The following is a 24,847-nucleotide window of genomic DNA, read 5'->3' as shown; positions in this document are numbered from 1 at the left end:
ACAACAAGGCAAACCCTTTAAAGGCAAGTACTCCCTGGTTCATTTTGGTCTGGGTTTTCTAAGACAGGGTCTCATGTAGCTCACGGAGGCTTAAGCTACGTACCCAAGTCACCTTGGGGTGACTAATAAAGAAGACCCCTGCCGAGTGGAGCTCTTCAACACTGGACCACCAGCCTTTACGGTGAGAAATAATCTCTCAGCCAGAGCCCTGCTGCTTGAGTGCTTGCCTAGCTTGCCCAAAGCCCTGGGTTTGAACGCCAACAACACACAACCTGGACTAGAGATAGTGAGCCAGGAAGATCAGCAGTTCCAAGTCATCCTTTGTACACTGCGGCTAGCTTGGATACAGAAGACCCTGCCTCAAAATAAGAAAGGAGAGAGAGAAAAGGAAGGAGGGAAGACAATGTAAAAATTAAATTTCCCTTCGTTGCAAATTACCCACCAGCATAAAGCTAAAGTTCTCCCTGCTAATTCCGAACTCTAAATGGCAGGCCACCACTTAATGTGACAAAGCCAAAAAAAAAAAAAAAAAAAAAAAAAAAAAAAAAACTGATCAGGAACAAGAAAATGAAAAAATTTCGCGGAGAAAACATTTCAAAGGAGAGTCAAAGGAGAGTGAACTTTCGCTTCTCGCTCCACTACACCTTGCAAATCAGGCAACCCCAGCTTCTCTCCTTCCCTCTTGTTGCACTGTGTGCCTCAGCCCCCACCCCCCAAACATACCTAATCCACTGGCACAGAATTTAAATCAACAATACTTTAAAGAGCTGCTACTGATTGTTAAGTATCATGATCTATAGTAAAAGAGCTATAAATGTGCCTACTGACCCAACATACTAGCACCACTCCAGGTGGGGGCTAGGCTGGGAGAGTACCTTCCATCAAGGGATGGCATCCAAATGAACCAAGATCTGCAGCTTCTCGGGATGCTACAAGGATCAGCAAAGAACTCCAAATGCAGAAAATCCCCATGCCTCTTAATTACATGGAAGCCTGCTTCAAACACAGATGAGCCCTCCCATTTCCACTTTAAGTAGGGCCTGAGAACTTGCCTTCATTTGCAATGCCAGCTGATGTTATACTTTGTCCAAAAACCACATTTGCAGAATCTCTGTGGTAAGCAGATGCTCATGGCCTATGTGGAAAATCCTGCTAGAACTGAAGCATTTGCTGCATTCATGTGGAGTAAGGCAGGTGTGGTGCATGCTGCACAGTAGCACTTGGGAAGAGAGGAAGGAGGGTCAGAAGCTCGAGGTCACCTCCCCAGAAAGTCTGTGAGCAGCCTGGACTACATGTCTCCTTTTAAATAAATAAAAAAAGTGTGGTTCTTCCTGACAAGATGTTCCCATCACATTGGTTTTTCTTTGTAGGAGCATGTGTAATCCGGTTCATGCTGAGTCTGAGAGCTGTGACGGTTTGAGTCATTACCTTTAACTCAAGGCCCTCCTGCCTCAGGCTCCTCCATAGCAGGATTACAGCAGTAAGCTACTGCATCCAGCTCCCTTGGTTTCTGATGTGTCCTCATGAGTTGAATTTAGCTAACATTTTGTTTGTGGATTAACTCCACGAAGACCCAGGGAAAGTGCTAAAGAAAGCACCCTATGAGCCAAAGCATATAGCACCTCCCAGCTTCTCCAGGGTAATAGGGGGATTACAAGAAATTCAGGATCTGGGGTCTCACTGCTCCCAACATCTCCGCCCTAAATTTTTTATAAAACAAAGACCCTCCTGAGACTTTGATTGAACCTGTACTCAGGAGAGAGTGACAGCATCTCCTCAGGAGAATACTGGCTTTTAGAAAACACAAGAGAGCAACTTAAGCCTGTAAGACAGGTAGATTCAAGTATCCCAGAGACTGTTGGTTCCTCATACTATTTCCCACACACCCTCTTCCCCTCAAGTGAACAGAGGTGTGTGACCATTTCAGACTCGGGACTTTTAAAAGTGGCTTTGCCATGACCCCAGGAGCAGTCAGAAACCACTGCTCCTTCAGCAGTCCCCGGAATAACATACCCCAGCTGCATTACCCCCGTGGCTCATTCATTCTTGTCAGCTGAGTGCATGGAAGACATATGGCTGGAAAAAACCCTCATGTCCTTCATCATGCCATTTCAATATTTTTTAACTTTTTTGAGGAGTTGTTTGACCTATTCCCTACAGCCGTACAGTACCTTCTTCCAAGGGTCATGCCTTTGGCCAGTATTTTAAGGACAAAATTGATATATCTGCCCTGGAATCTAATATACCATCAAAGCCTTTTCCCTCTATAGTTATTCTAAGTTGGGGCCGTTCATTTAACTGTGCAACCCAGAAAGCAGCTGTTCCAGGTGATCCAAACTCTTGATTGCCACAGGCTCATTTATTATTGGTAACCTTGTTGGGAATCAACACTAATTGTGCTATCCGCTCACCTTGAGGAATTACCACCACCTCCTGTTGGACAGATGTCATACCTTTAATCTCCTCTTGATAGTCTGCATCTACTATCCCAGGATGTATTTGGATCCCCTTTAAAAGGGTACTGCTTCTGCCTAATATAAGTCTCATGGTACCCAGTGGTAAGGACCCATATACTCCTAGGGAGTGCTTGCACTCCCATTTGTGGAGCTAAGACTGCTCTGGCAGAGGCACAGAGGTCCAATCCTGAGCTCCCTGGTGTGGCTCCGACAAAGTCAGCAATGCAAAAGGATTTCTCTGCGGAAGGAACTGGACACGGCCACTGCCAGGGTACTGTCCCTGCAATCCCTCGGTCATTGCTCCATACACTGAGGTTTTTGGGGCCCTGGAGCAGGGCCCTCTGCCAGTTTCCCTGCTGTTGATTAATGGTACGTGGCAGAGGTTTCCCATCTATATCTGTTTTAGAGAAACAGTCTTTAGCCCAATGTGCTCCCCTTCTGCATCTAGGGCACATGCCAGGTTTCCTCCTCCCCTTCATTATCAGCTGTGGGCATTCCTTTCGAAAATGACCAGGAGTTCCGCAATTAAAACAATTACGGCCTCCGGCCCTCTCTCCCAGTCCTCTTATGTTTCTCTGAGGTTGAATAGCTGCTGCTATAACCTGGCCTTGAATGAAATTCCCATCTATATCTCTGCATATCCTGATATATTCATTTAAACTCTTTGTTTTGTGAGGGCGTTATGCTTCCTTACAATATCTATTGGAATTTTCAAATACAAGTTGTTTTATCATAGGCATGGCTGTTGTCTCATCTCCAAACAATCTACCTGCTCTTGTAACAGTCTATCTGCATAATCTTGGAATGGTTCAGATGGTCCTTGTAGAACTTTTGATAATTGATCCCCAGCTGCTTTGTTAGGTAGGGCCTTCCATGCTTTAGTGGCAGCTGCAGCTATTTGGGCGAATACTCCTGGATCATAAAGAATTTGTTGATGCAAATTGGCATAAGCCCCAGCCCAGTTAACATATCTAAATTACGTTGAGCTTGACCCGCTAGAGCATTTAACTGGGCCGTTTGCTTACAGTTTTCCTGATAGTCCCCTTGCCATAGGAGATAATCTCCCCCAGATAAGACAGCACGACATAATTGCTGCCAATCATTTGGTGTTAAATTCATAGCAGAGAAAGATTCTACCATGGCCAACGTGAAGGGTGCTTGAGCCCCATATACAGCTACAGCTTCCTTTGTTTCATTTCTTTAAGTTTTATTGCAAGATGTTGGCAAATGATTTTCCCTGGGTTGTTGGTGTCTGATACCTCCATCACCGGTGCAACCACGTGTACAGGACGGAAACAAACTCCTTTGTTTTGTTCAGTGTCAGAGCCCCTACTCAAATAAGACCAACAACCTTCATTATTATAAGCGGGTGGGGCCGAGGGAGTTGGATATGAGTGTTTTTTCACTCTACGTCTTCTCAGCTTTTTAAAGAGATTTTTTAATTCCTTACGTATAGCCTCCTCCTCCTCTTCTTCTGATGAATCCTCCTCACTCTCCTCCACCAGCTCTAGATCATCAAAGTCCTCCCTATCGTCTGACTCTTTTCTGAACCAAGAAAAGATGCCTCCCATCTTTTCTCCTCAATATGTCTCCGTTGGCCAGGAACGACACTGTCTGCTTACCTCTCTTGGAGGGGCTTCCAAGGATGGTCTCTCAGCGTTCCCTTTCCTGATGTCTCGGCTGGGACCTGCAAATGCCACGCACTGCGCCCTCGTGTCTGTGCTCTGTGCGCTGGCACCCAGTTCCCGAGCTTCGGGCAAGGATTAAAATACACAGACACATACAGACAGAGAGACAGCAACACGGGTCATCCTTAAATTCCCCAAGAATGCCCCCTTTATTGTGTTCAGGGGCAGATTATATAGAGATAGCCACGCCCCAGCCAAACCCACCAGAAACCACTCTCCTGCCATCAGGAACTCCTGAAGGTCTTGTGCTCAGAGCAGCTGTAGGCACTCAGATCAGAAGGATTACAAGAAATTCAGGATCTGGGGTCTCACTGCTCCCAACATTTCTTAATGTGTGTCTCTTTTTTTTAAGGTGATCTTCTTAAAGACCATGACTACTGAGATAAAAGTGACGACATACAAACCCTACAGCACAGGACAGAAGTGAGGACAACTGTGGTCACTTCAGATAAGACGCCTACACAGCAAAGGAAACAATCAGTGAAGAAATTGTGAGGACGGCTTTGGAACGCACACATCCGCGAAGGTCACTATGGGAACGAAGTAGCAAGCCCAGAGCCCTGCAGTGCTAGGCACTCGGTCGGTCACACTGCCAGTGCTGGTTTTGTCATCCGTGCTGTCGTGGTTGGTAACAGCAGGAGATTTGCTCTGCTTCATTTGTTGCTTTTCTGTCTTCTTGAGACACCATGTCATTATGTAGCCTGGACAGGTCTGAAGTCTCAATCCCCTGCCTCTGTCTCCTGTGTCATCATACCCAGTGCTAATTATCCTATTTTTAAAAGGGCAAACAGAGGGTTGGAGAGATGGCTTAGAGGTTAAGAGCACTTGATGCTCTTGCAGAGAACTAGAGATTTGGTTCTCAGCACTCAAATCCCACAAACTCTTCCCACAACTGCCTCTAATTCCAGCTCCAGGAGACATGACACCCGCTTCCACAAGCACCCATACACACATGTGCATTAGTAAACAAAATAAAAATATTTTTAAAGGTTTATGTATGTTATTTTATGTGCCTGGAGCCTGGGGTCTGGGGCAGTCAGAAAAGAGTACCAGATCCCCAGGAACTGGCGTTACAGAAAGTTGCCACCACGTGGGTACTAGTATCCAACTTTGTTCTTCGGCGAGAGCATCAAGTGCGCTTAGCTACTGAGTCACCTATCCCACACCCCACCTAAAGGAATAATCTCTGTGAAAGGGCAAATGAACCAAAGGAACATTTCTCTTTCAAAAGATATACAAACAGGGGGCTGGAGAGATGGCTCAGCGGTTAAGAGCATTGCCTGCTCTTCCAAAGGTCCTGAGTTCAGTTCCCGGCAACCACATGGTGGCTTACAACCATCTGTAATGAGTTCTGGTGCCCTCTTCTGGCCTGCAGACATACACACCACACAGACAGAATATTGTATCCATAATGAATAAGTAAATAAATATCTTTAAAAAAAAGTTAACAAAAAAACACTTAAAAAAAGATATACAAACAACAAGCATTTAAAAAAAAAAAGTTCAGCATCACTTACCAGGGAAATGCAACTCAAAACTACAATAAGACACCACCCGACACCTGTGGTATGGCCTGAATGTGGAAATTTACCCTGAAGATGGAAACTAAGACAGATGAATCAGAGCATCCGGACACTAAAAAAAGGATAAAATTAGGAATATGAACAGAGCGCACAAGATCACGGGACACCATTAAAAGATCAAACTTATGGATCACATGGAGAAAGTAAAGAACTTCAACCTAAAGAAATAAACAACATGTTCAGGAAAACATCTCAAATAGGAAAAGAGATGAACATCCAGACTCAAGAGGCATTCAGGACAGACAGACAAGACCAGAAAAGAACCATCCCACATCATATTGTGGTTAAAACACTAGAGAGAACAAAGATGTATTGAAACTGTAAGAGAAAAGTATCAAGTCACATATAAAGGCAAAAATCGTAAGAATTACAGCACATTCCTCAACAGGAAGTCAGAACTCCAGGAAAACAACAATCATGTATTTCTAAGCACTGGAACACAGTAACTGACAATCGAAATTACTGTACCCAATGAAACTGTCAGTTATGACCGAAGGGAAAAGACTTTTCATGATAAAAACAAGCTGAAGGGGTCATGACCACTAAACTAGCTCTACAAACGACCCTTGAAGAAACCTCAGGCTTCCTACTTGGCTACATGCAAGAATAAACAGTGCAAGAATAAGCAATAGAAACAGGAAAGCACAAAGCATGACAAAAATCAACAAGATGACAGGAATCATATCTTCCAGGAGCAACTTTGAATATTAACAGGTTAATTTCCCCAATTAAAAGACATAGACTAGCAGGTTGGATTGTAAAACAAAATTCATCTATTTGTTATCTCAAAGAAATACACCTTATCACAAAAAGCAAATACAGTCACAGGATGGAAAAAAATTCAAAGCAGATGGAACCAGAAAGCAAGTGGTATCCAACAAAATGAAAGTCCAAACCAAAATTAATCAGGAAAGATAAAGACAATCACATCGTATTGATATCTTTATCACCTATAAAGAGGACATTATATATCTAAACATATAAGTGCCAAATGCAGTGCATCCAACTTCATAAAACAACACTGGTAGATGGGAAGACACAGATTTACCCCAACACAAAAACAGTGTGTGACTTCAACACCCAGTCACACCGATAAACAGAGCATCCCAACAAAAAGTAAAATAATGAGAAATATCTATGTTAACCACAGATCAAACGGACCTAACAGACATCTACAGAATATTCCTTGGGACATTGCAGAATACACATTCTTTTCTGCAGCCCAGGAAACTTTCCTTAAAATAGATCATATAATAGAAAATAAAACAAGTCATAACAAATAAAAAAACTGTTTTAAAAATAACTTCTTATATGCTATCTGACAATAGAATAAAACTAAAAAAATCAATAGCTGATGGAGGAAGGTCATTGGTTAATTAAAGAAACTGCCTTGGCCCTGATAGGTTAAAATTTAGATAGGTAGAGTAAACAGAACAGAATGCTGGGAGGAAGAGGAAGTGAGCTCAGACTCCCCTCTCCTGGGCAGACGCAATGAAGCAAGCCGCCAGGTCAGACATGCTGAATCTTTCCTGGTAAGACTGGTGCTACACAGATTACTAAAATGGGCAAAATATGAGAATTAGCCCGTAAGAGGCGAGAGCTAGTGGGCCAAGCAGTGTTTAAATGAATACAGTTTGTGTGTTGCTATTTCGGGGTATAAGCCAGCCAGGCGACCAGGAGCTGGGGCGGCAGGAACACAGCCCACAGCTCCTACAACAAATAGCAAGAGAAATGACAGGTAACATATACCAAGTGTGAAGGCTAGAAAACACACAAACGGATAATGGAAAGCCTTCAAAGACATTAAAAGGAAATTAAAACATTCCCAGAGTTGAATGAAAATGAAAACAACCATACAAAAACCTATGAAATATAGTGGAAGCAGCACTAAGAAGGAAATCCATACCTATAAGGTCCTACATTTGAAAAATTAGGAAGCAGAAAGTATGTGTATTGCTCGTGTAGAGAACCTGAACTCAGTTCCCAGCATCCATGTCGAACAGCTTGAACTGCCTGTAACTCCAACTCCAGAGATCTGACACTCTCCTCTGACCTCTGCAGACACTGCACTCATGTGTACAACCCCTCATCCACAACACACATGCACATAACTTTTTAAGATAATAAAGTCTTTTTTTAAACAAAAGAGATAGAACTCAAATAAATAACCTAATGATGTACCTATGGCCTTGGAAAAGTAACAAGCTAATGCCATAGAAAGAGTCAGAAAAAGATGAAATTAATTTTAAAAAACACACAAACACTCAGGGAAATAAAGTGTTGGCTCTTTAAGAAGCAAGCAGCAAGTATAAAGCAGTAATAAAAAAAACTTTCAACTTAAAAAAAAATCCAAACACAGATTTACTTCTGAATTCTCCCAGACCTTCAAAGAACTAAGACTAATGCTTCCCAAACTATTCCACTAAACAGAAAGGAGTTTCAGAAAACTGGAATTATTACTCTGGTACCAACAGCAGATAAGACATCACAATAAACCAGAAAATTATATTCCAATCTCTCTGATAAACATAGATGCAAAAATACTCTGACAGAATTCACAAACATGTTACAAAGACCACTGTCCAAGGTCAAGGTGACTTCCTTTCAAAGATAGAAGGATAGTCCAATGATCTCAAAGCAATGAGATAGGAGTTGACTCCCCACGGACAGTATGGGGAAAGGCCCATGGTAAACTATAAACTGGACATAACTAGTGACCAGAGAGAGCACAGATAAACAAGAGCTCAAAGGTGGGCAGCCATCAACACCAGCAAGAGTCGCTGGCCTGCAGAAAAGGGCCTAGGTGAGCAACCAACAAAATACATGAAAAGGGGGCTGGAAGGATTTCAAAACACGATAGGCCCTAATCTGGCAAGCAGTGACTATCTCCTCAGCTGGGCCAGGGGTCATCTCAAAAGTGGACAGCCTCTCCCAATTACTGGCTCAGATCACAATAAACCCACCCAAAATAACCGATTTCATTAAAATTCAGACTTTGTCTAGCCTTCACCATAAATCTTACACAAAGCCTCTAAAGAAGGCAACACCTTCAGGATCCTACCTTGCTCCCCAATTACAGGCACCTCAGTTCTTCCTGGTCTTTGATTAATAAACTTGCTTTCACTTGCTCACGCTCTTTCAGCCATGTTTCTTTTTTATTTTATGTGAATGGGTGTCTTGCCTGCATGTATGTCAATGCACCGTGTGTGTGTGATGACCTCAGAAGTAAGAAGAGGGCACTGGATCCCCTGGAACTGGAGTTACAGACAGCTGTTTGCACCACATGGATGCTGAGAATTGAACCTGGGTCCTCTGGAAGAACAGCCAGTGTTCTTAACCCTTGAGCCATCTCTCCAGCCTTTCGTCATCCTTTTCATTCTTCAACAACATGAGACAAAGAATTTGAGAGCCACTACCTCAGGACATTTGCTGAATGATGATCTTCCAGCATTTTAACCCCTGGGTTAAGTCAAGTCTGGAAAAAGTCCAGAAAGGTTTCCCCACCACGATCTTGATGCCCCTTCCTCATCAAATCCCTCCTTCTTCTCTTTGACTGAACTCTAGGAGCTCAGCCTGGTGCTTGGGTGTGGATCTCTGGAGGGTGGGGGGGAGGGGAGGGGGGGAAGCAGGGGGACAGGAGAGAGAGGGAGCTGTGGTTGGTATGTAAAATGAATAAAAAAAATTTTAAAAGAGTTCAAAAAGGCTGCTATTCTCAAAGATTCTGCATTATCAGGAACTAATAGGGGGCTCAATGGGTAACAATGTTGCTGCACAAGCATAAGGACCTGGGTTCAAACCCCCAGCATACACATAAAAAGCCGGGTGTGACCACTTGTGTACATGTAACCCCAGCACTGTGGGGCATGGAAACCTGAGGACTGTGGGGAGTTTGTATGCTGCCACTTAGCCCTAGGTTCAAGAGAGACCCTAGAGACTCCAGCAGAAAACTCTTAGATCTCATAAACATGCTCAGCAAAGTGGAAGGATAGAAAGTCAAGATATAAAAATCAACAACCTTCCTACAAACCAAAGCAAATATGCCGAGAAAAAAAGAAACAAAAATATAATTTACAACTGCTTCAAAAAATTAAATTAAAAATAAATACTGTGGAATAAAACTAACCCAAAAAGCGAAATACCCTACAATGAAATCTTTAAGCAATGGAAGAAGCAGTACCCTAGTTACTTCCCAGCCTGCTACCCTCTTGCAGTATACTCAGTAAACTGTTTCAACACACATACACACAAAAAGAAAGAAAAGGAAAAGATTAAAAAAAAAAACACTGAAGGAAGAAATCAGAAGTTGCCAGAAGATAGAGACATCAGACAGATCTCCTGTGTTCATGGATCAGAGAAGTAATATTTTGAAAGCATTTATTTTACCAAAAGCGTTATATGGATTCGGTAAAATCCCCATCAGCATTTGAAAATCATGCTTCATAGAAATAGAAGGGAAAAAATCTTAAAATTTATATGGAAGCAGAAAAGGTCCAGAGTAGTCAAAGCAATACTAAACAAAAAGAACAACACTGGAGGCCCCAGCAGCGCAGACTTGAAGTTATACCACAGACATGGTAATAAAGGCAGCATGGGACTGGTACATAAGTCAATGGAACAGAACAAAGCACCCAGACATAAACCCAGAGCTACAATTACCTGATTGTTACAAAGATGCCAAAAATTCACACTGAAGAAAAGCCCATCTCTTCAACAAATAGTGTTAGCAAAACTGAATGTCCGCATGGAGAAGAATGAAGCCAGATCCGTTCCTCTCACCCTTGCAGGAACAAAGACCTTAACATGAGATTGGGAACTCTGAAGCTGACAGAAGACAAGGTAGGGAGAAATCTTCACAGTATCAGGATAATAGAACTGAGCCCAATGGCTCACACCCACGATCTTTGCACTCAGGGAGCAGAGGCAGGAGGATCAGAAGTTCAAGGTCATCCTTGGCTACGCGGTGGATTAGAGACAGCCTGGGCAAAGAGAGAAACTATCTTGAAAAAAATAAAAGTTCAGGTCACAGACAGCACTTTAGGAATAAGACTCTAGTCACTATAGAAACAGTGACAACAACTGACAAGTGGGACTTCAAGAAATCAAAGGCTTCTGCACAGCAAAGGACAGACACTCACATGAAGACACGGCCTACAGAATGGGAGAAAGTGGTTGCCAGCTTCACACTGGATGCAGGATTCACATCTATACAAAGAACTCAAAAGACTAAACCAAGAAATCAAAGCTAATCAACAAAAGGGCTAATGAAAAGAGCAAACATTCTCAAAGGATGAGGTATAAACAGCCAATACACATATGAAACAACACTCACCCTCCCCTGCCTTGTGAGCGGTGCAGACAGGAAGTAAGGCCACTGGGGTCTACCCAGCTCCTTCCAATCTCTTCACTCTGAAGCTCTGGTGAGGTAAGCAGCTCACTGACTACTGCACACCACCATGAAATTCGACCTCACCACAGGCTCCAAAGCAAAGGGACCAACCAACCATGGACCGAAACTGTGAGTAGAAATCAACTTTTCCTCTTTGTTCAGTTTGTTATGTCGAGCATCTTGTTACTGAAACTCAAAACTAGCTGATATAGGGTTTCCGAACACCTGCAACACCACGAACAGGTTGTGTACCACACTTGCCACTTGTAAGTGGCTGCTGTGACAGCAGGCATCCATTACAACCTCATGAGACCACATCATCCCCGGCTCCACCAGAAATACCCCTATGTCTGCACAGCTATGTTAGACAAGAGGTGATTATTAAAACAGCACTAGAGACAGCACAGTAACTAACACATGAAGCTGCTCTATTATAACTGTCACCTCCTATGTCTTCAAAGTGCCATTTCAACCCAAGGACAGTTCTGCTCTTCCACCACCCAGAATATCTGGGTTTACCTACTCAGTGAGGCATCTGGCATCTAGTGGGTAGAGGCCAGGATGCTGCTAAACATCCCCCTCTACATGGGAGAGGGAGCAGGTCCAGAAGTCCTGCTCAGGAGACACAGGTGTACCTCTCTATCCTTGCTGGCCCCTCATCCCTGTGACTGGACATGCTACTCAGCAGTAGTCTAAACTAGAGGCAAAATTTGCCCATGTCAAGTTTTGAGACTCGAGTTTTTATCATTTTTGGTTTAAGGCTTGAACTTAAACGTAAGCTACACTTTCTTAACCTTTTCTTTGTAGCAAGCAACGTCACAGTCCTGGAAGAGACAGGGCTCACCACTGCAGTTTACCTACTCTAGGCAAATACACACTGATTAAAGCTGGCTGAGCTGGTGATGAGAGGCTAAGGGAAGCAGAGCACAAGAGATGAGAACCACGGCTGAGCAAAGGCTCCAGCGAGGAAGGGATCAAAACAACAGGAAGGTGGAGACTTGCAGAACCTAGGGCAGGCAGTTCCCTAACAACTGACCCCCTGCAGGGATATGGGTCCATACCCAAAAACCTGGGTAAGTACAGCTGGGTACAGAGGCACACTGGAGACTTGGGAGGGGCTAAGTGGGCAGGCCAGGAAGCTCTGGGGACTGCCAGCACCAGCATCAGCATCAGCACCAGCACCAGCACCAGCACCAGCACCAGCACCCCAGCACCAGCACCAGCACCATGATAAACAGGACCATACCCAAAGCATTGTCCTGGACACTCTCCAGACCCCTTCAGGTGTACGAACACAAATCAATGTGGGCACTCTCCTGAGCTCCTCACACGTGTAAACACAGATCTGTGTCACCGGCACCCTCCTGAGCTCCTCACACGTGTAAACACAGATCTGTGTCACCGGCACCCTCCTGAGCTCCCCACATAATTCTGAGGAAGGCATTGTTTTGTACTCGTCTCAAAAAGAAAAAAATGAGAGGAGACAGTTCAAATAACTTGCCTAGGGCCACACAGGTGTCAGGTGCTGCAGCTGAGGCACATCCAGACAGGCGACCTCACCGCCTGTGCATCTACCTACCACCCCAGTCTCCCGCCAGCATTTCTAGACATTTATGGGCACTTGGCTCCACAGCTCCCAGCATCTGTACCTGTGGACAAGACGTTTTATCAAGTTTGAATGACAACACTTAGACAAGGAAAAACATTAGGCAAGCTCGGGGTCCGCTGCTAAGAAACCAGATGTGGCTGTTGTCAAATGCTAGTCACTGCTCTTGGGAAATGGTCTTCGCCCAGCATGGGCCTTTGAATCAAGTTTGCTTTTTCCAGTCACAGCCTCCCACTTACACATGAACCCTGACAGACAAACCTGCAGTTGTCACTCTCCCTGCAGCTAGAGCCAAAGGCGCTCTTATGTCCTTTGACACAGCCCTGTTCTCCAGCCAGAGTGGGAGGTGTAGCAACAATTCCAGAGCACAGCAAAGATCTGCATCTACTCCAACTCGGAACAAAACTCAGACTTTAAAGTAACTAGTATATAAACTAACTTCACATTTCACTTCATTTTAAATCAAAAGCCCATGCCGCAATTGACTCAGGGAAAATGGAAATTCTGAGTTAAAATTTCAAAATAAGTCCATTTTCACCTTACTAGAAACGCTGCTTTTTGTTCTTATTTTTTTTTTTAATAAACTCTATTTTCCATCTCGGATTCAAATATCCTGAGTAAAGAATAAATCTGCCATTTGATTCTTGAAGCTCAAAAGCTGACCCAATACTAAACCCATATAGGTTTTGATTTATTGATGAAAGAAAACTTGGAGTTTTTTAAATGTTGTCATTTCCAAATCTGCTTAGAAACACAAGCTGAATTGTAAAATAAAATCTATACTGTGCTAGAGAAACCCGTCTACACCTACAGAGGCGGAGGTGCAGATCAACAAGACGCTACAGTTCAATGCTCGTGTGTGTGTGTGTGTGTGTGTGTGTGTGTGTGTGTGTGCGCGCGCGCGCGCGCGCGCGCACTGGGTGAGTCAGTACTAGTCTGTGTCCGTGAGCACAGGTGCTATCACATGTCCTCCTAATTTCTCTCAAGGAAATGCCACTGTTCTATGTAGGGTTTTAATGAACCAAACTGCCAGAGGCACTCTTCTTCAGAACAAGGGAAACTGCACAAGTCATGGTGGTGTCCCCAAGGAGACAGATGGAAATTCTAAATTTTAGTAAGAAAAATAGAGATTAGCATAAGTAACAAACCAATGCTTTCTCTACAAAAGTGACTTTCATCCTCCAGTCAGAACCCACCCTCTTCCCAAACAATTCCACCAACTGGAGAGCTCGTTCAATCCACCACCCTGGGCGGGGGCTGCCCACGTTCCTCGGTATCACACACCAACTGTCTAAAGACAGCCGGCAGACGGAAAGAAAGCAAAGCAGACGCTCTCAGAGCTCCCCCACAGTAAGTAGTCAGCTGTCTGGTTTTGGTTTAGTCTTTGGTTATGGAGCAGATAATGGAGGAAGTCAGCAACTCAAAACTGCCAAACCAAAAATACAAAAGTTTTCAAAAAAGGAAGTAGTTCTCACATTCTAATTCTGGATGTTAGTTGTTGAAACCACTAAATACAATATGAAAAGATTACATAAGAATTATGCAAACAAAAAATTTGCTTATGACTAATTCATGATTTCCTTTAGAAAGGAGAAAGTTCAAATCATATTACCATGTCAATTTAACAAAAACCTGGCCACTGCAAAGAGTCTCCCACACTGTGGTCAATGGCCTGCTCACTTAATGTAATATTGGTAATGGCTGAATTCCAGTGTAACAAAAAGGAAATAAAGAAAAAAACCAGCCTGGAAGTCTACTGGAGTTCACTGTAACAGGATTTGAGCTATAATTAAATTTGATTAGTTTGGTTCAAACCTCAAGTTCAAAAGAATTATCAGCATGAATGGATGAAAAGCCCTCTTACACGGGCATTTTGAAAATATGAAAAGGGCTGACACAGCAAGCATCAAAGACTTTAAAAGCAATTGACCCTTCCCAGAGCAAAGGAGAAAGGCTGACAGCCGAAACTCAGATGCTGCGTGAAAAGAAAAGAAAGATCCAGATGGCTCTAAAGCTTGGCAGTTTGTTAAATATTAAATATTATTATTTTTAACAGGAACTGGCCTATTGATGGCCCAAATGGGTCATCAATAAAATGTGAAAAAGTCTAATTCTGCCCTCTGAAAAACTGAACCAAATAAACTGTCCGTTTTCCAAAACCTAGCAGCATGAGGACACTTCTCAAGGGCTTCCGCAAACAGCTATGACGGCATTTAAATAAGCACAGTGTCCAGTAAAAACTAAAGCACTAACACCCCAGTCTAAAACTCCAAGAAAGCAGTTCAGGAAATGTAACAAACATCAGGAGACACCACATGCTCACTCCCGACATGAACCTATGCCCCACACCCTACGTACCTCCCATCACACGGGTACTGAAAAAGACAACTCAATACAACTAGCGCACAAACACAGCCTATGGTAGCCTTCTAGTGGCTGGCAGTTCACGTGGGGCTTACAGACAATTATAAACAACTATATAAGCATGGCATATATATATGAAAGTATGCTGGGGGCCTAAATATATGCACACACAAGCAACATGGGCATCCACATCCACACAGCTGTCAGATGAGCTGTATGTGTTAAAGTGTAAGCATATAATAAGTGTGTGTGTTTATGTGTAGTCATGTACACACACAAACAGGCCTAACAGTTTACATACCTTGGATTTTTCAATAGCACTTGTGCGTTTTTATGTTAAAGCATGTTCCTTGTTACTGTAACCACAAGCCTGGGAAGGGGGAGAGCAGGCTGCTGGTCAAGCATTGGGAACACTGTGCCAAATGAAGCAGGTGTGAGCTATCTCAGAGATGAAAGCAGTTTTCCAGACACCACCACCATCCCATGATGCCTTCCTGACATGGACAATTCCCTTCCTCTCTGTGAAGCACCTCTGAGGGGTGGACATGCCTACTGGGTTTTTAGCACGGAGGAAAAGGTCGATCCAACAGCAACCTTGTTCAAAATAGAAAGAAATCAAGCAGACAGGCTGGCTAAATCTTTTCTTTTCTCAAAGTGTTTTTGGTATAATCAAAATAATTCTTCATATAATTCTTTTATCTTGAAAATTATTTTAAATCTCTTAGCTTTAAAAATTCAAAGTAGTCAACTACCAAAAACAGGAAAAAAAGAAAAGAAAAATACATGAAGAAATCAATCATGCTGTTTATTGTCCTCTAACAACACGATGAGAAGAGAGGGTGGGTGTGAGTGTGAGCAAAGCACGTAATAAACAACCATGAACTATCAAAATAATCTGCTGCATTGTGTCTGCATGAAAAATATGCGGAGGACAACACAGGCATCAAGAGTTATCATAAACATGACAAAAACGTTACTAGAGATGAAAAAACACTTGAGCTCACCAATCCCTGCAATATTACCCACCGTTTTATTTTAAAACAGAACAAGAATGTGTTCTTTGTTTCTGGTTGTTTGGGATTTGTCTTGGTTGCTGTTTGTTTTGCTGTGCTGGGGACTGGATGGCACAGAACCTTGCATACTCTAAGTAAGCTTGTGCCCCGCAGGAAATCTCTTCTCTGAATTTGGTATCACACAGTCCAGATGCTCTCACATTGCAGCAGAACTTAAAGACGTACATGCTCACCAAGCACCCAGGTAATGCTGAAGCTGTTGGCTCAGGCACCATACCTGAAGAACCAGACTGGCATTTCCCCCTCTCTTGATAGTCAGCGGACCTGGCAATTAGAAAGACTTCTGGGCCCTGGAGCTAAGAAGGGGTTCTACAAAAAGGAACCCCAACCCAGGCAGGGAACATTCTTTGGATGTTAGAGTCCAGGACTCAGCAAGCCTCTTTCTAACTGACCAGATAACAAGGAGAGCCGACTCTGCAGGCTGCGCAGTCTCTCCCACACCAGTGCAGTCTGTGCGGTGTGAAGGCAGGCCGTGCAGCAGAGTGGCTAGGAGCCTACAGGCATTACTACCAAGACAAGTTACAGTAAAGCATTTTAAAACCAACATGGTCCATGCCAACTCAAAAAGTCACAAGACAACAGATTATATTGCTGTAACTGGGACTTGGCTTCCTGGGGTCTGATATAGGTAAAGAAAAAGACATAGTGGAAGACACTTTAACCTTGTGTAGTTTGCAATGAACAAAAGGCTTTACTAAATAGAGATCTCACTTCTAGAGTTAAAATAAGACATGACTATTTCGATTTTTTACAAGATTTTGTTTTTATTAATTATGTAGGTGTGTCATGGTGTGCAGGTACCTGCAGAGGGTGTTATATCCCTAGAGCTAGAGTTACAAGTAGTTCTGTGCTCCCAGACATTGACACTGGGAACTGAACACACATCCTCAGCAAGAGGGTAGACTCTCCTAAGGCTGGACCATCTCCTCAGTCCGTTATCTCTGATATTATCTGTAAACAGAAGGATGCCGAGGACACTAACAGGGTTTTGATGAGCCTACAGCTCAACCTTCTGATCAAGGTGTGGAGTACAAAGAAAGCTAGGTCGGTCCTTATCGCCTTGGTTTTAAATGTCTCTCTCTTCATCTACTGCTTACTTTCTGCCCTTTCTTAAAACAATTTCCCCAGCACTAAAATCTTCTCACATAGGACCAAAAGAGGTATAAATTATGATATGTAAGTAAACTGCTTTGTACACTGAAGTGAAGTAGTTCTAGTTATCAAATAGTTCTTAAATTTAAATATTTAGCAAGCAAGACAAGCATGTTTATCTTTACAAAGTAGGCGTCTATAATATTTAGTTTTATATATATACATATATACATGTGAATAACTTTCTATGTGTTTATAAGATCATAAACATATACACATACAACATCATCTACATGTGTTCACAGCTGTCTCAGCTTTTGTAATTGAAAGTCATATTTAAATTAAGTCAATATGCTTTGGTAACTGATGAGTAAATTTTATGTAGTACCTTAAAACTATGCTATACCAGCTTATTTAAAAGTAAAGAAAAATAAAAATCTGTTCACAGATCCAAGCAGGAATTTCTAAAGGAGCTGCAGCTAATGAGTGCATGTCCAGTTCAGGATCATAGTGCTGAGTTCCAAGTCTGAGACACAGTTTGGAACATGTTTCATGTATCCTGAACCATGCATGAAGAAACAGCTGTTATTTACAGATCAAAGTAACCCCAAGGATCCTAAAACAACCAGAGTGAAAAAGGCCTAAATCTAATTTCATCCCTGTCCACACACTCCTTTGAACTAGTAATTCAGAGAATTGGTCAGTATGTTGAACTAATTAGCATGCTTAACGCTTGCCAATTTTGATGGCTCCAATTCTTTATTTTCAGAAATGGAATATAAATAACAGGCTCTTGCAGATACACATAAGCAAGTCTAAGAAAATACAGGAGCCACTTCAACTTGACAAAGTCATATATATTGAGTAATGCCTAAAACGTCTCACCATGAGACTGTCTACTATTTTAATACCTATTTACTGTTCTCTAAACGGTGAAAGGGAAATCAACTCTTCGGGGTGTTGTTCTGCACGAAGTTAACTTAGTAAGCTTTTGGGTGACTATCTACTCGCTGATTGCAGCCCACCTCTAGCACTAGCTCAGCATGAGGAACTGCAGTAGGTGCCCTGCTAAAAGGCTGGGCTGGTTTAACTTGCAATGAGAGTAAGCAGAGTCGAACCTTCTAAGTGAAACCCCAGACTAGGAGTCAAGAGCAAAAGGACATACCTCTATATCCACACAGTTTAGCCTCAGGGCACCCTTGCCACAGTCATTCACCTCTGGTGCTCAAATAAAAATAAATAAAAATAACCACACTAAATAGGTTAGCGGGTGTTTTACAGTGTCACCAGAACCAGTGAGGATAATGAGCACTGGGTGGGTTTTTTAAAATAATTGTTTAAATTGTCGGGCAGTGATGGTACACGCTTTTAATCCCAGCACTCGGGAGGCAGGTGGATCTCTGTGAGTTCGAGGCCAGCCTGGTCTACAAGAGCTAGTTCCAGGACAGGCATTGGAACTGTCTCAAAATTCAAAAAAAAAAAAAAAGTTTAAATTATGATAACATAATTTCCCCTTTTCCCTCCCTCCTTTCAACTCCTCCCACAGACCCCTCCTTGTTCTCTCAAATCCATGCCTTTTATTAACTGTTGGTGGTAGGGATGGTGCTAGTGGAGTGAATGTGTGCACATGTGCATGCGTGTGTGTTTCTAGTCTATCCAACACTGATGCTTTATTCACATGACATCAATGGACCTTCGAACAAACAAACTCTACTTCAGCTTCAACTCTGCTTGCCGCTCTAACTTAAATCTTGAGTTGGGCACGGGGTTGAAGGAGTAGAGTTCCAAAGGGGGCCTGTGCATGTGATCCAGGCAGGAACTCCGAGTGTAGCCCTTAGAACCACTTGAAACAAACATTCCAGCTACTAAAGATTCTGAAGACAATTAAGCAGCACACACTTTACTAGGATGCTTCCCAGTATCAGTCTGCCCATCTCACTCTTCCTCCTGCTAGGAACTCTTGTAAAAGCATTACTGCAAATCCAACTCATTCAGAGAGAAGACTGATGGAGGAAGGTCATTGGTTAATTAATAAAGAAACTGCTTGGCCCTGATAGGTTAGAACATAGGTGGATGGAGTAAACAGAACAGAATGCTGGGAGGAAGAGGAAGTGAGGTAAGATGCCTCAGACATATACCTTAGCTCTGCTCTCTGGGGCAGACGCAATGAAGCAAGCCGCCAGGTCAGACATGCTGAATCTTTCCCGATAAGACTGGTGCTACACAGATTATTAGAGATGGGTTGATCGGGATATCAGAATTAGCCAGTAAGGGCTAGAGCTAATGGGCCAAGCAGTGTTTAAAAGAATACAGTTTGTGTGTTGTTATTTCTGGTGTAAAGCTAGCCGTGCGGGAGCCAGGCGGGATGAAAAGCAGGCCCGCGGCTCCCACAACAGAAGGCTCACTCTGGGCCAGCAACTGCTGACTGCTGCACTTGTCGGCACCTGACATGTTCCCCTACAAGGGACTGACTCTGTGCCCCACTGGTGCTATAATGAGTCCAAGTGAACTGACACTATGCAGCAACCACACTAGGGATATTAATTGTTCTCGCAACGTGGTCAGCCCCTCCGCTGTAAGACACAAGAAGAACAGCTACAGTTAGCTGCTCTTGCATGAAAAACCCCCCATGAATTCCAGGCTGTAACCCGTTCCTTCCAATAGGTCAATGTCAAGATTAGTGTGACTACATGGTAACCTAACAATAACTTGGAAACACTAGTGGCTTTATCTCTACAAGAAAATATTATTTTGTGAATCGAAGTTAGAAAAAGAACTGTCCTGGCTGACTGATGTATACACATCAACTGTACAACAACTCAAGAAAAAGCAGACATTCTCATGAAAAGGTAGGAAATATAATAAGGTTTGGAATGGTTTTAGTCCACCTTTCCTATCCATTAAAAAAGAATCAGGGGCGGGAGGGGGGAATTCAGAAGACAAAAAAAATTGGAGGATTTTTTTTTTTTAATCAGCAGCTTACTCTGCCAGTTAAAAAAGGAAAGGAAAATTCCCTAGACAATCAAAGCAGCAACTTTCAAGCTAGATGTTGAGAGACGGGCAAACAGATTCCTGAGCATGATAAGAAAGCAAAGACACTGCCTGGAGAGAATGAGGAGGAGGCGCATGGCTGTTAACACAGAACCACAGACATCATCAACTGCGGGGCAAGAGCATTTCCACAGAAAAGAGGGAGCATCTCCACAGAGCCACGTTAGAACAACTGTGCACCCACATGCAGAAACAAGCAAAACTTACACCTCGCCCCTGAAGAAATATCACCTCAAAATATAAAAAACAAACTATGAGACTTTTAGAAGAAAATAAAAACTGAATTTTGCAAACAATGGAATACCACTCTGCGACAAGGAACAACTGACAGACACAAGAAGGCTCTAAGGCGTTCTTCCTCCTGTGGAATATACCAGAAGCCAGTCTGGGAAATGGATAAGAACACTAGCATGTAACCCTGATGACACAAGTTCAGATCTCCAGAACACATGGAAAACACAAACACCGCGGCAAGGTGTGCTGCAAACAAACAAAAGAGCCATGTAAACAACGCGGAGGGCTACGACTAGCACCCCAAGACACCTGTCTCAAACAACAGGAAGGCTAGGACAAACAGCCAAAGCTATCCTCTGACCTCCACAGAGGAGCCTCAGCAAGCACTTCGCTCACAGAGACATTTTGTCTGCAAGTATGTCTGTGTGAGAAAATGTCTGTGTGAGGGGCTGCAGAGCTGAGGTGGTCACACTGGCTGCTCTTCCAAAGGACCGGAGTTCAATTCCCAGCACCTACATGGCAGCAACTATATATTGTTGTCTGAGATAAATATATAGAAATTGAATGGTATAGAAGTTCCTTCTGTTTGTGTGCTGCGTTCATTGGTTAATGAATAAAGAAACTGCCTTGGCCTAGTTGATAGGGCGGAACTTAGACAGACGGAGAAAACAGAACTGAATGCTGGGAGGAAGAAGGGCAGAATCAGAGAAGCCATGGATCCTCCACAGGAGAATCTCTGGTAAGTCACTGCCACGTGGCGATACACAGATTAATGGAGATGGGTTAAACTAATATGTAAGAGTTAGCCAATAAGAGGTTAGAGCTAATGGCCAAGCAGCGTTTTAATTAATACAATTTCTGTGGGGTTATTTTGGGTGTAAGCTAGCCAGGCAGCTGGGACAAACAAGCTGCCTCTCCCTTACAATTAAAGGAATATTTGACTGACTTATTTTTTTTTCTGCTCCAAATAAAAGTTTATGTGTAACAATGCACCTACCACCCAGAAATTGGCTTCTAAATACACTCTCCACAAATATCGACCAAACCAACAAGGAATGGAAGTTCTCAGCAACAATAAAGGCTTAGCAGGCCTGGAGAGGCTCCCACTGGCCAAACTCACGGAGCTACACAGCAAACACTGTACATACATCATGGTTACTGAGCAACGATCCCTGGCTGTGGTGATGAGGAGCAAATACCTGCAGCTACACTAAGATCCACTAAACTGCCACTCGAAACAAGTGGATTAATGGTGTGTGAATTACATCTCAATAAAGCTGTTGCCCAAAACAAAAAAGTAAAGCCACGAGTCCACAGTGAAGATTTAAAAAAAGTCTGAGGGTGAAAGAGGAAAACTCTTCTTCACAGATGAATGCCAAGTAATAAACTCAGAGGGAAAAGACAGTATTAGGAAAATCATCATTTTGCAATGCCAATGTAATAAATGTTTCGAGCAAGAAGTACCCACAGATGGTAAAACTATTAGGTGAAAGATGATTGGGGAACAGGAGAGTCACACAGCCTCATAATATCACTCCAAGGATTGCTTTACAAGGAACTGAAACATCCACGCATGGAAATCAGAGAACCCCTACCCAGGTGATCACCAGGGCATCGCCTGCCGCCAGTGTTTACACAGACTACAGTGACCCACAACTAATCACAGGAAACCAGACAATCTAATGCGTGGCTCCATAGGACAAAATGTCAAAGTCATAAGGGAAATGAACACCCATGTCCGAGCTGCATCTCCCACCTTCCGAGGACATGCCGTGGTTTCACAAGTGAGACACCCTGTGTATACTATGAACACTTTTAAACACAAATGTCTGCAATGATGGTGAAAACCCTTGGTAAACAAATAAGTAAATCAACAGACGAACTACACACCATGTAACTGTCACAGGACCTGTGGATCTGTCAGCCAATACGAGGCACGCCGCATGTACCCAGAAAAAAATGGTAGGGCAGAAGGGAGGGAGGAACACAAATACAAAGCACTTAAATGCATTTCTTTTGGACCCTAGGCTGGGAGGAGCATAGAGCAAACCACACCCCACCTTCTACCCCAAAAATTCCACACTCTGATGTCTAAACACAGTATCCAAAAGTACAGGCCTAATCAAATGGCTTAAACAAAAGCCGTGTCCAAAGCAAGGAAGGAGACAGGATGGGCAGCACTGCTAACTCCTTACACTTCTTACTTTGAAAAAACAGTAAGAGTTTAAGAATTAAGTTCTAAATTTAAGTTTCCATTTTTAGATTATTTTAAATTCTTTCACACAATGCCCAAACCTGGCCCTTTTATAGCTTTTAAAAATAAAAGTATTATTTTACTTTTTGTGCGTGCGTCTTTTGCCTGTCAGGTATGTCTATGCACATAGCTATGGCCACAGAGGCCAGAAGAGGGGTCAAGGGCCCTAGAACTGGAGTTGCCATGTGAGGTGCTAAGAATCGAACCTGGGTCCTCTGGAAGGGGTCATCTTAACCACAAAGCCTCTCTTTAGTCCCTGTTTTTTGTTTTTAATAATTTATAGATTTCTATCAAAGTCACTAGTATGGTATAGAGTCCACACACATTCTGCTGCTGGTTCTAGAACAGTCCTTGAGGCCAGTGTCCATGGGACTGGAAAAGTAGCCCAGGGGCAGAGTGGGCACCTAACAAGGCTGAGGCTTGTTCCCAGCACATGGGAAAATAGCAGCAACTACAATACAGAATGAAAACCACCGGGCTGCAGGCCGAGGCCAGTACTGCAAAGCCGAAAGTCTAGACCGTAGCTCTCAGCTGAACTTCAAGGATTGCCTTACACATCTGCTTCCTGCCCCAGGCCCCGAAGCCTCTTGAGTCTCCTCTGACTCCTGACGGCAGGCAGGATTCCATCATGGCTTCTCACCACCTTGACAAGCTAGCACACCATCTCCCCATTTGGCCGTATGAGGTTGCCTCAGGATCATACTGAAATTCATTCTATTTTTGTTGTGTTTGGGTTGGGAGGCTGAGATAAGGGGGCTGAGTTTGGGGTCAGCCTGTTCTAGATAAGGAAGCACTGTCTTCATTTGCTTTTGATTTGGATTTTTGACTTTTTTTTTAAAGAGTTCCATGTCTCCAAGGCTGGCCTCAAACTTAAAAGAGATGCGAAGAGAACCTCGAACTCCTGATCCTCTCGTCTCTGCCTCCAGTTGGGTCATTACGGGCATCTATTGCTACACCCTTGTTCTTGAGGGGGGTGGTTTGAGACAGGGTTTCTCAATGTAGCTTCAGAGCCTGTCTTGGCACTCACTCTGTAGAGCAGGCTGGCCTCGAACTCACAGAGATCCACCTGCCTCAGCCTCCCAAGTGCTGGGATTAAAAGTGTGCACCACCATTGCCTGGCATACTACACCCATTTTTATGCAGTACTAGGGAACAAACACAGGCTTCAACTACGAGCACTCTACTAGCTGACACTGACTTTAAATAAAAATAATAAAAAAAAAAAATTCTGAGCATGTCTGTACCAAAGCTAAAAAACAAATCTATGCATTTGAGTACTTTCTATCAGGAGCATAAACAATTGTGAACACACTCCAATCTGAATCACTTACTGATGCCAGCAAACATTACCAAGCTTCCAGTTTCTCCTGCCTGTTGAGAGTTCCAACTTCAATAATACACAGGCCTTGGGCGCCCTCTAGTGTCTCATTCTACACCACACGTGTCATATCAACTTAGGTAACCATTTTCAGAGAAGAAAAAAATGTTTCTTACTGGTTTCTTCTTTTCCACCACTACATAATAGTTGCTTGGCTATGTACCAAAGCCATCTCAATGCCCGAGCATCAACCTACTGGACATGCTGAAGCCCAGAGAAGATAGACGTCCAAGAAGTCAAAACAGTTTTAAACAAGTTTAATGAAGTTTATAGAATTCTTTAAAATTCAGATTTTGTGCTCTAGGAACCCATGGATGGTTCCTGGGTCCCCAGCACTTGAGGTTAAAAAAAAAGCATAATTAGTCATGTTTAAGAAAAAATAATCAGTACATGGCCACATGCCTGCCTAAAACCCAGTACCATGGAGGACAGAGACAGGAGAATCAGCAGGGCTTGCTGGCTGCCAGCAGAGTTCCAGGTTGAGTGACAGACCCTGCCTCAAGTGATAAGCCAGACAGTGGTAGAACACTCAGTGTCCTCCTCTGGCCTCCACGCCCATGTACACAGACACACAACACACCCAAAGACACACAGAGACACACTCCCTCCACACACGCACAGACACACACACACTTCCCTCCACACACGCATAGACACACACAGACACACTCCCTCCACACAC

The 24,847-nt window shown here is 43.3% G+C and overlaps 1 protein-coding gene across 3 annotated transcripts in view; it reads right to left on the bottom strand.

Annotated features, from left to right (window-relative positions):
* The window catches only part of Slc25a26 (solute carrier family 25 member 26), a 122,956-nt gene that overhangs the window by 46,942 nt on the left and 51,167 nt on the right, over positions 1 to 24,847 (bottom strand). The window lies entirely within an intron of this gene.

Source organism: Microtus ochrogaster, unplaced genomic scaffold (assembly GCF_000317375.1).
Source record: "Microtus ochrogaster isolate Prairie Vole_2 unplaced genomic scaffold, MicOch1.0 UNK1, whole genome shotgun sequence".
Lineage (NCBI taxonomy): Eukaryota > Metazoa > Chordata > Mammalia > Rodentia > Cricetidae > Microtus > Microtus ochrogaster.
This window is presented reverse-complemented; position numbering and strand designations above follow the sequence as displayed.